Raw genomic sequence first — 10,227 nt, forward strand, 5'->3', positions numbered from 1 at the left:
AATATTAACTAGCCTGTATACGAACGCGCAAAAGCATTGTGCGAGGCACTTCTTACTCTGTTTGAAAATCGCAAGAACGTTCTAATTGTTCAAATCATTCTGAATGACATGTCATTGCGGTATATGAAATTAAAGTTAGATAAGTCCGCATTGAGGGAGGCTGCACCCAATCCCCAAGTTATTTCTCATTTTGTGTTCCAGCATCACCGCGCTCCGCTCTTTTCAATGACAATGTGCCAAATCTAGGCATTTTCAAAAGAGTTTCCATATGCTATAAGCGGAGCATCAGAGAGACAGAGGACACCGGGATGCCCTTTTATACCAAAGGTAGGCTACAAGCGATTTATTTTCTTTTTAGCTGGCGTTTATAAACAAAGATGGGAATATATAATGCTAAAGAAAATATAATGTAAACAGATTGCACGTGAAATATGTCGCTTTATTGTAACTGTCATTTTTAAAAGACAAACGAGAGCTGATCGGATAGCCTACAGATGACGGAGATTTTTTTTCTTATTATTTTTGTGGTGAATGTTAAGCTTTTTCTTCTTGTTTTTAAGAGAGAACTGTGAGATTCCAGTGTGGGACATGTTTGAAACGATTTGTCTTTTAGGGGAAATTACATCGGTAGCCCATCTTTTGACTTTGAAATAAATAATCTTGCGGCGTAGTTTGTAGCCTACTTTTATGGCTATTTTGTTGTTGTTTACTCTCAGTGTGATCAATTTTGTGAACACTTGCCTTGCCGACTTTACCAAATAGTGCCATGAAAAGCGATTTTATAGCTAATCAATTCTGTTTTAAATACATTTAGATGTTTTCGTTCTGATAATGCATGTTCGGCTACGTTTGTTATATTGCACGAAGGTTTTCCCGTCTTCCACAAATAGTGAAAACTTTCTTGAAGTGTGTGTGTGAGAGAGTTGAGAATTTTGAATGGGACTTAATTCTCCGTTAGCAAAGCATTTTGGACAGTGTTTTATACGGCTACAAAGGGTCAGTTACTGACAAAACGTGACCTCTCAGACCCCAGAGGGCGCCAGGCGGTTTGGACAAGCCTTTCATTTGTGGGGCAGGACAGTCGTTCACTCATTCAGTACGAGCAAAGGACCGAAAAAGAAACCCTGAAGTCATTGTTAGACATCGTACGTTTTAGAAAGACAATTATAAAAAATCACAGGTCGCGAATTGAATGATGGTTGCTTTATTGACATTTCACTTAAATCAATATTCATGCAGTTTTTGATACGTCTCATAGACAAAACTTCAAAATGTCATAAAAACCGAACAAAGCCTGTGATATTGTTTATATAGCCATATAGCTGAAAATGAGGAAAATACATTGAAATTTGACAATAAACAAACAGGCTAATCGCCAATGATAAATGCTAGTCATTGTACACTACACGCTAGCTTTTACCAAACAACAAAAAAATAAAAGGAAAAATCTCAATATTTGTTAATTTCAAACACATACTGCAACAAAATACAATCTTTAATTAATTTAAGATTAAATGATACGCAAACAAAGCGATGTTCGTCAGAGAGAACGAAGAGCAGAAAGTACGAGGGTGGACACGAGCACGTTTGAAAGTGCGCAGACTAAGATAAGCACTGTATCAGCCACGTAGCTTCCACTTTCTCCATTTCACAGCCCAAAACAGTTCAAAAGACAACACAACTCTTATAACTACGCTAAATGTATCCGTCAAAGTATACTTGCATAAGAGGCGAGACCTTTAAATCAATAGTTTTAAAGTCCTCCGCGGTGAGCAGCAGAAATACAGTCGTCAGTGGCAAATAACCTTTACTCCGCCGCATTTGCTTTGCGTTTATATGAAGGTAAAATCTGAAGCTCTCCGTGTCCTATTGCAAGCTCGTCTCGGTCTTGTTTCTGTTCTCTCGTTCATCCTGCCGAAACAGCACTTGGGTCTGGCAGGCATGAGTCCCCCGAGGACTAGAAACAGTGGATCAGGGGTGAAGAAGTAACGCCTCTGTTGACCACCTCTCGCCCATCCAAAGACCCACAGTAGACATGCCAATCCGAGGGCTCGTGTTTTACTGCAAAGACAGCTCCGGTATAGCATCCTTATCGTGCGATCTGGAAACAGCGCCTCGCTCAATTCAACCCCTTCGATTTTTTCATAAAGGAGAGCCGATCTTTTGATTTTCTTTACGATTAACATCTTGTCGGGTCTCCTTTCAATGGCGACATTTTAGAAGATCCAAACTGGCTAATCAATCGGAGCATTTGCATGCGTGTTTGAATATGAACTAAACGCCTGATGAGTGAAATAGAAGGATGTAAAGTTCATATGCCAAAGCCAGGGATAGGTTACTATAGGCTTTAATTCCGAGGCCCATTTACTGTCAAGCAGTGTACTTTTTGAGGTTTATTTTTAACACTGTCTTGTCGATAAATATTCTGCGAATTATTATTTGAATCTAATTTAACGTTACATATAATTTTTGTTTGCAAAAGAAATGCGTAGTTATACAATGTGCCATTAAATAATCTCTTATAAAAGCAAAATGATATTCACATCTGCATGTTCTCGTACAATACAATACACGAGGCTACAATAGTCTACAGTAACTGAAAATAATTTTAAATACATAGAATTTACAACTGATACGATTTGTCCATTTAATCTGCTCAGAAATTGACATTTTACGTCACGCGGATAACAGATCGTAATAATCGACACCTGTATAGTATTTATGTCTTTCTCATGTTTTCTCTTCATTTGCGTTGCATTTCATTCTTTCTTTTTAGTAGCTACTGTACTATGGGAATAGCAAAAATTGCCATTTCAGTCGTGTTGTTTTCTAATATAATTAAAAAAAAAATGTATTCCCTACAATGCAAACGGATGTTATTGGAACACTAGTGTCCAAATGCATATTTCTGCTTTTCGAAATCTGTACATTTTCATAAATCGAAGCGTCTCGAGTGATTCATTATTTCTATCTTTAACAAAAAAATATCGAGGAGGAAGCATTGCTAAAAGTACATGATATTTAGGCCGACTGCAGTACAAACAAAATCAGATTTAATCTTATTTTTTAATAACAGCATGCAGAATTAATATTTTAAAAGTGACATAGGCTTTTATAACACGTTGTCTTGAACATTTGTGAATTTATTTATGTTTGGTTAAAAATAAATAAATAAAGAGCTTTGATTACAGGTATGACTCAAAAAAAGTAAAAAAAAAAAAAAAAAAAAAAAAAAGTTAAAAACTGGCTAAAATATTTGTTACTGTCAAACCCTCCACAACCGAAACTGCCAGGCAGTCGTCGACACATCTTTTACACAACCGGACCCAAAGGATCGCCTCTTACTGTAGTATTTACGTTTTTTCCAATAAAATTGGAGGATTATTGTTACATTTTTTTTTCTTTTTATCCTTTTTGTTACCTACTTGCGCTACCATTGGATGTGATTTTCTTCAGAAAAAGCAAATATCAAGAGAAGAAGCGGAGGGAACTGCGGGGGAAGAAAGTAAGTTTTTTTTCCCCTTCAACTTTTATTGAGTAGTTGGTGTTAAATTTAGGTCGAGTATTGATTTTCTTTCGCGACTAGTTCTGCCGAATCTGCGCTATTCCGCTGTCGGATTACGGCTTCATGTGATATAATTTCGACAAATGTCAGCCTAAATATATTCCTCTCAGTTTGTAAAACAGTCGTTTTGCCGAACAGCCGCGAACTGTCAGGCGATGTTGTCCTACCGTATCTACCGTAAACCTTTTCCAGACTCCATTTCGTTTCTTTTGCAAGCAAACCGCCATAAATGTTAAGTTTCGCTCTATTTTCTACCGTTATTCGCTGATACGGAGTAAAAAGTGGACAGATTTGTACGCTCGCGGCTGTTGTGTTGGAGTTGGACTCGCCTCATCACAGCAAACGATAAACAGCAGGGCTTCCTTACATTTGACCAAATTGCGTATCTTACATCTCAAACAATACAAGTCATAACATTTTATAAAACATTTGTTCGAAAAGGTAACGTGTCGAGAACCGCCAATATATCCTGTAACAGTAAGAAACGCGAAGGCTACGTTTTGACCCGACGACGCTCCGGACCGGTGTTTTCCGTCATGTATCTTGACATAGACTCAAAAACTGCACAGTTCACCTCAGGTAACTAAAAGATGCTTCTTCGTATATTTCTGTTACCTGCAACGTATAAGAGTCTCTCCACGCTGCGGCTCGGATGATGGTAACGATAGGAGGGATTGAACTCGAACAGCAGCCGAGGGCCATATCCCGGACTCCTTCGTGGCTGGCATACGTAAAAAACAGAATAAAAAGGACCGAAATCATTCCTATTTTCATCAAAAAGCCCATTCCGTGTTTAAACTACTCGTGTCTTCTGTCTTGCCCGTAAGTTTTCTTCTCTTCTCCTTTCAATCCCTTTACGTTTTTCCTGAGAGAATTGTCCCCGAGTTTATAGTAAGATCGGTAGATTTTTAAAAGTTGAGTTTTCGTTTTGTTTTGTGGTAAAACGTAAACATTGGCATTGAAGACCGTGGCATGTGTGTGAGCGCTTGGCTTTTGGGTTGATGGTGAGTGTGAGACAGAGTCTTGGCTCCGATTGGAACGCGACAGTGACAAGGGCATCGATCGCTTCCATTGAGAGCACAGAAAAAACACAGGCAGTGGGGAGGCAGAGCAGTGTCTGCGCTCTCTGCTCTCTAAACCAGCAGATTTTCACTGTCTGGATCTCCGTATTTGTAGGATTTTCAAGTTGTTTTTACCGTTGGCAGCATGTTTGCTTGCTTGTGTATTAAATTAGCTGCGTTTGATTTTTCTATGTTAGACATTGTGGATTTGTACGCTTTTTGTATTAATATGATCCTTTGTGGATACCTGGATTTGTTTGCAAATTGGAATTGCACGGGAATTGCATCTATTTTTTATTGGATTCGTTTTTCATTAATATAGTTTTCTTATTTTTTAATTTAGATGATTTTGTTACAGTAATTACACGATTATTATTATTATTATATTTACATACTCATATCTTGTATGTAAAAGTGTTTTCTCTATTTTCGTATTAAATTTATATTTTCAGCTTGAATTATTTGTAACTCTATTAAAGAATAAAAGGCTGTGTTCCATTCAGCAATTTTGTTGCTGTGTGACAGCAACTGTTATGTAAAAATCTTATTTTTAAAAAAGGTTGTGTCTGAGATCTGCTGTCACAGAAAGACACAAAAGGTTTAGAAAAGATGTGTTTCAGTGCATTCTGTTGCATTAATGTAATTAGAAATGTTCATTTAAATGGAGTCGTTTTATGGCACCACAAGGCATCTGGATCTATTAAGCGTGCTTTGATTTAATTTCAGATGTTTTGCGTTTTTGTGTCCACATAATTTCGTACAGTGTACAGATTGATTAGAGGCAGCACGCAATATCGTGAAGCCAACGCAAGGAGCATTTAATAACTCTTGAGACATGTTCTGCAGTAAGATTGGCTGAGGCTTCTCCTAGGGTCGACAATGTGTCATTTCCATGAAGCCAAATTGCCCACTGCCTATATGATATTAATGTGCAAATCAATATTTCAGGGATTAAATTTCCCTTCTTAATTTTTTATGGTTTCTACCTCAATAAGTCTCAAGTCTAATAGAAGAGGCTGGATGATTTAAAATCTGCCTCTGCGGAGTGGCTTGCTAAAAGCCTATCACAGTGTTCTGCTGTTCAGTACCAAAACTCCTATGGCAACACGTAGAGGTTGACTGCCACTGCTTTGTGACATTAAGACACCCAATTTGGCTAAAAGGCTGAGAGATGACTGCGTGTTCGGTTGAATGCTAATACGTGGTTATCTTGGTATTGATAGTTGTAAAAGAGAAGCCCCATTCAAACACACACACACACACACACACAAACTGATGTTTGCATACACATGCATGTAGAGACACACACACACACACACACACACACACACACACACTCATAATATACGCACAAATTTGACCGCATCTATCTTAAAAAAAAATCACAAGGCCAGTGATCACTGCTGGTATCAGTTTCTCCCCAAAATGCTGCAATATACCTTTTTTTTTCTGTGAAGGCCTTGTACGGGGTTAGACAGGGAAATACGGTTTCTATTTTCGAATGTGGTGATATGAACCATTTAGAGCACCAAGAGCTTCAATTCACTGGAGCACGGCTTGCTATTTATTTCATTGCAGTCGTGGAAATTCGTTGTTGGTCAGCAATACTGAGAAGAAGCAGGAAAGATTTTTTTTTTCTTTTTTCTTTAACTGACATTATCACAGTCCTCTGAGCTTTCTGCTGTCTATCATTAGGTGTTTGTTTGTTATTCATCTCTCACCATCTGGGCTACGCTTCACAGAGCGGCATGAATTTCATATGTGATAGAACATTTTTTTTCCCATTTGGTCTCATCAACCTTTGAACAGACCAATTTAATTTTGCCGGCACAGAAGGAAAACAAATGTACATGGTGCAGGACAAAGGCATTTTTAATCTGGCTGCGACTGTATGATTTCCTTTAAGATTCCCTGTCTGTTACGATTTCAAAAGCCTAATGCCGTTGCGATAAGATATTGTCAGTTTTTTTCCCCTGTCATTTTCTTGAAGAAGTCCTTCTGAATTTTACATCAAGAACTTATTTTAGCTCTGTATTTTATGTACTCAATTGCCAGTGCTTGTTGTGGTTTCCTGAGCACATTAACTGTTTAATAACCTCTGTGTGTGTGTGTTTGTGTGTGCACTCATCATAGATAACATTGAGAAAACTGTCACGTTGTTAGAGGAACTATAGGGCTTTTGTTGTGGGCCCAATTGAATTTGGTTCGGAGGATGCAGTACTTGTCCCGGTCCACAGAGCAGTGGGTGGAAAGCTGAGAAGTCAGGAGCTGGCTTAATGTATTAAGAGGGGCCTTTTTGTGTCAGCCCCGAGGCATTTCTGAGGCAGAAAGAGCCTCCCCTGCTTAGAGGCTTTCTGAAGGGTTAAACACTTGGATGGGGTTCAAGCTCCATAGCGCCTAGGGAAAGTGCATTTGAATATGTACAAGTTTCATGTAATTAGGACTCAATTTTATTAACATATGCAAATTGTTAATTCAGAGGTTTGTTCAGCTGGTGAAGATCAGCTGAGCACAAACGGCTCATTGTTCCTGGGGCAAATAATGGATTTGGAGTCGGACGGTGGCAACACATAACCAGCTATCTAATTTAAGTCGTACCATGGCGAAATTTCATTAGTAGCCATGGAGATGGGGTTAATTGTGCTGACTAATGGCCCTGACTACGGCGGTGGCCCCCAAAAAACAGCAAAAGCACGACGGCTTACTTAATCTGCCTCGCGGTAACACTTGTTTAGACACGTTTCCCTCATGTGGGAATTTGCATATGCAAATCCGGGGTCTTCCTGATCTCATTCGTCATGTCGGGCTGTCAAACGCGCAGAAAGACAATGAAAGCAAGAGCGAAGGCTGTTGCTGATCTCACCACAGAATGGGCAGCATTATTCAGGCTGACAACATTCTTTCATAATTTGTTTCTGATTAATAGACCAGACTGAGGCTCATTCTGTTCGGGGCTTTTTGCAAAGAGAAGGTCAGGTCAGAAAGAGTTTCCACAGCAACTAAAGATCTATTCTTTTCCCTTTGGCTAATTAAATCACATTCTTAAGGCCTCTCCACTTTTTTTTTGAGGAGAGTGGAAGAGGAGGAAAAAAAAAATACTGTTGCCGATAATCTCTACTTTCCTTCAGCTATAGATGGGGGGAAGCCTGTTGCAGTGCTAGTTCTCCTGAAGTAATCCTGTTTTTTGACAGAAATGTAAACTGATATAATTGCTTTTCAGGAAAGGGAATGCAGGGTTTGTACAAGTGTAAAAAGCATCGGAAAAGGATTAGCATTTTTTTGCATAATGCACAGCGGCTTTGAATGGGGCACTGAATGGTTGACTGAGTGACTTAGATGAAAGCAAGATGGAAACGGTGCCTTCTCGTCCTTTCTTTCCAGGCACCGCTTGTCCCCAAAGATGTTTGTCGAGGACTTGAGACAACAGGCACAGGCTTCATATTCCTGAAGCCTCCCAAGATGCCTGCAGATTTTGCCATCATGTGAAGTAATATGTATGATATATAGTGTCTCTCAACTGGTAAATAGCAGCCCGTATGCTTTATTCAGTAGCGTTCAGGCACAATAGCAGAGCTAGGGAGTGGATTCTGCAGAGATGGGATTACTTTTTTCCTCCAGTGTCCTCAATTTAAACAGGAAAGGTTTTGATTGAATGCTAGAAATGTGTGTACTTCTTACTTTTTATTTCTTTTTGTTCTTTTACAGTCCTAAATATAAACAGGAATGGTTTTGATCGAGAACACTAGGAATATGTTTGTAATCCTTTTGTTAAAGCATTCCAAGCCTGAATTTTTGTGTGTGCTTGTGCGTGTGTGAAAAATTAAATGCTTAATACGGCACTCATATATTATAGATGAGGTGTTTCTGTCTGATTCTAGCTCTAGTTTTTTGTTTTGGGGGGAAGGTGCCGGTGTGACGTGAGCACCGCTTCCGTGATCTCAGCGTCACTGACATCGTGGTCTGTTAAATGAACGCGAGCTGCCGCCAGAGACGTTTTTTCCATGTTTTGTTGTGTTCTGTGAGGCCTTGATCATCTTTCACTGACCTTTTATAGACTAGCGCATATCCTTTCATATGCAAATGATTAAGGGAAAGGAATTATAGCTGGGATAAGTGCTCACAGGTTATCACGAACAAAACGATTATTCTTCTTTTCTCTTCTGTTTCTTTTTCCGACCATTCCAGGGGTGAAAGGCAAGTAGCTTTGAGTCGATTGTGAAAGGTGGCAATGTCAGTCTTTTTAACCCCGGTGTCAAAGAAAAGGATACACCATGGATGACGCTTCACGTCTGTTCATTTCAAACAAGGCTCGCTGTTAGACAAGTCATGCTTTAGTGTCTGGTTGAATCAAGCGTGTACTGACAAGCTCAACCAGATGTTGATGTGGGCCCGGTTGCCAAGTGAAACTTGTATGCTGTGGATTGTCCCCCTTTCCGCCCCCACCGGCCCTCGAGATGTGCTCTCCTTACTCCGCAGCTTGGATGAAGTTAAAACGTCTCTTCCTCTTCTGCGACTTACACGCTGTTCCTACCAATGTGTGAGAACACATGACTGATGAGGACATGGACATTTCAAACAATCGTAAGGGTTGTTATGAGAAGGACTTGTTATTGTGAGGAAATGTAATTTTTGTCCTCATTGAGAACTTTCATTTTTGAGCGCAGTTATCTAAATGTTTTTGTTGCTCTTGGTCCTCTGCCAGTCAGGATTACATTACTTTTACTGTCAGCTTGCGTCTCATCGGAGAAGGGGATTTTTCCCCTTCATATTCTCAGGCCTTCGTTGTTTTTTTGTGACGCCTTTGCTACAGGATATTAAAAAAGGGGGAAAAAAACAAATCTAGCTAAAGCAACGTTTAGGCATTTCACTGGAAAAAGCAGTCATGTATGGAAATCAACAGAATAGACTAAATATTGTGTACAAAGTCCATAGAGTCTTTTTAAAGCAACAATTCAGGTTAAAGAAGAAGAAGAGCAGGGCATTTAGCTTATGTAAATGCAGCTGTGTCCATATAGCCATTCCTGAGCCGGTGAACGCACTGGTTGCGTTTTGACTTCATAAGTTTTCAGGTACATATGTAGTCATTGTTGCAGAGACTATTAGCAGCTAAAGATTGAAAGGCCCCCGCTATGTGATATTTTTTGATCAGGTGGCATGCTGTTCTTCTCTATGAGACTTAGGAGTTTTACATAAAAATATTTTGAATCTATTGTAAAATTATATTTTAGCATTTGACTGTCTGTCTCGTTTTTCAAAGCAGCTAAGATACCGTGCGACGAGATAATCTCATGTGAAGATTTGTGTCTCTTTAGATCACAGCAACCAAGTGTGCATTAAATATCATACAGAGGGATTGTCATATTGCCAGCTGCTGTGAAGCTATGGAAGCATATAGGTAGCGAAATTCAATTTAATATGCAAAATGGCAATGCAATATACAAAACGGCAATGCAATATTCAAAATGGCTATGTATTTCTGTATTTAAATTGACATTTTCCATTACCCATACGTGCAAAATTTGGTGCAAAATGAAAATGAAATTATATAATTTACATTTGCCATTTCAAACAGTAGTCTTAATATGTAAATTGCATGCAAAT

The 10,227-nt window shown here is 39.0% G+C and overlaps 1 protein-coding gene across 4 annotated transcripts in view; it reads left to right on the forward strand.

The window, feature by feature from the left end:
- Positions 1-308: 308 nt before the first annotated feature.
- Positions 309-10,227, forward strand: part of zfhx4 (zinc finger homeobox 4) — a 77,741-nt gene continuing 67,822 nt past the window's right edge. For 2 of the 4 annotated variants that reach the window (XM_016458030.1, XM_016458034.1), the window contains exon 1: positions 3,298-3,505. The gene's annotated coding sequence lies outside the window, so the exon portion shown is untranslated. Of the gene's footprint in view, positions 328-3,297; positions 3,506-4,371; positions 4,388-10,227 lie in introns of those variants that run through there. The other 2 variants (XM_016458031.1, XM_016458033.1) reach the window with 2 other exon arrangements.

Source organism: Sinocyclocheilus anshuiensis, unplaced genomic scaffold (assembly GCF_001515605.1).
Source record: "Sinocyclocheilus anshuiensis isolate Anshui unplaced genomic scaffold, SAMN03320099.WGS_v1.1 scaffold1100, whole genome shotgun sequence".
NCBI lineage: Eukaryota > Metazoa > Chordata > Actinopteri > Cypriniformes > Cyprinidae > Sinocyclocheilus > Sinocyclocheilus anshuiensis.